Here is a 1807-nt window from a genome sequence, read left to right on the forward strand (position 1 = left end):
TTACCAAATATTTTTTCTAATACTGTTTTACTTTATACTTGACTTCTGCTTTATGTATTTGAATTTTGACTTGAGTCAGATCTGAAAAGCTGCATTTTATTAAATATTCCAGCACACTGCAGACAAGAAGTTGCTTTACAAAGCTGATGCTTTGAGTATCTGCAGAGCCATCATTTTCCGTTCATTGGCCATTTCCTTTCTGGAAGTTCCTAAATGTAAAATGGGAACAGCTGGAAATGCCTTCATTATTCCCCTTGCCATCTAAAATATAAATGATATAAGACCATCATGTACTGTGTCAGACTCCAGCATATGGCAGCTTTCCTAACTGGAAATCCCCAAATATTTTTTATTTTGTCATTTTGTACAGTCAAGTCCTATAAAACATTGGAACAGAAACATTTACTTAATATAAAGAAGAGAACAGAGAACAGAGAAGACAACAGAAGGTATTACAGTACACTTCACATACCAAGACGACAATGACCCCACAGCTACTGCCATCCTGTTGGACTGGATGTGTCATAACTCCTCCTTTCCACTGTATATCCACCCACTCCGTTTTTCCATGGTACGTACTCCTCATTTGCAGGTACTCACTGGGTGTGATGTATAATTTTAATATTTATTAATTAGGAACAAAGTGCCTAAAATCTGAAATCAAATTACTAGTCTATTCCAAATGTATAACTATTATTACTTAATTAGTATAGTCTTCTTTTACTCTTAGATTCCAGAATGTAAACAATTGTATTACTTTAAAGTCATACATCAATTTCCATCAATTGTGATTTGATTAATTTAACCTTTAGGCCTCCTGGTCAGTAATTACTTGTGATATGGGAAAAATAGCAATATGACATACTGACATCTTTTAAATACTTCAGTGTATGCATGCCTATTGGGTTCCCAAAATGGTGTACCCCTGTGGTGAATGCAAATCTATTCAAATGTATCTTTAGTATCCCCAGCAAATGAACATCTTCATAAATATATGGAAGTTGTGGGGGCTCTTATTTTGTAATTCCACATCAGTCAGTCATGTGTCAATGACCTTCCCTGTGTATATTTTTTTATTATACTATGTTGTAAATAAAATTAAAATAATGTGGGTTTTTGATTATTATTTGTCTCTCCTCACACTCCTTCTTACCTGCCTCAGTCACATTCATATTGATGGCCATTATGGGAGGGCCCTTTGTCTCTCAGGTGTGAATCACTAAATATTCATAAATATTCATGAACATTGTCACTCCCTCGCATAAGGGCATTGTATCTCAAAACATGTTTTACAAATGTTAAATCAATATACTGTTTTCTGTGAACGAGTGAACATGATAATTCTCACATCATTTTGTAGCAAAAACTCTAGTCTACCACATCCAGTTCTCAAAAGTCTCTGTTTTCACTAACCACTCATAAACATTGTTTTCTTAAAAACACAAACATGTACTTTCATGCTGCCCCCAGTTTGTGCTAAATACAGTGTTATCAGACTTTAGACATTAATATGTTTTTAAGATACTGAAAACCCCCACAAATGTCAGGGCATGACAAAGCTTCTCCAGGGCCCCAGACCCCAGAGGGGTCAATCAGATCAATTTTGTCACAGTAATGCACAGACATATTACAAATACATAACGTTACTTACCAATGTTTAACATTGTAACAAAGTTCGTAGTTCACGGGAAGAAGGAGCCGGGAACCGGCGAACATTTAAAGTAAAGCGGCAGCCCCTCGCGGACGACTGCCACACATAAAGCACAAAATAAAGTCCAGGCCTGGTCCTCTCTCGTCCAACACTGTC

The 1807-nt window shown here is 36.3% G+C and overlaps 1 long non-coding RNA gene across 1 annotated transcript in view; it reads right to left on the minus strand.

Moving 5' to 3' along the window:
• Positions 1-149: 149 nt before the first annotated feature.
• Positions 150-1807, minus strand: part of LOC107591956 (uncharacterized) — a 3324-nt gene continuing 1666 nt past the window's right edge. The window contains exons 3-4 of the long non-coding RNA XR_001609931.1: positions 473-599; positions 150-261 (exon numbers count right to left, since the gene is read on the minus strand). This is a non-coding gene — a long non-coding RNA (uncharacterized lncRNA). The remainder of the gene's footprint in view (positions 262-472; positions 600-1807) is intronic.

This window comes from Sinocyclocheilus grahami, unplaced genomic scaffold (assembly GCF_001515645.1).
Source record: "Sinocyclocheilus grahami isolate Dianchi unplaced genomic scaffold, SAMN03320097.WGS_v1.1 scaffold148.1, whole genome shotgun sequence".
Taxonomy (NCBI): domain Eukaryota; kingdom Metazoa; phylum Chordata; class Actinopteri; order Cypriniformes; family Cyprinidae; genus Sinocyclocheilus; species Sinocyclocheilus grahami.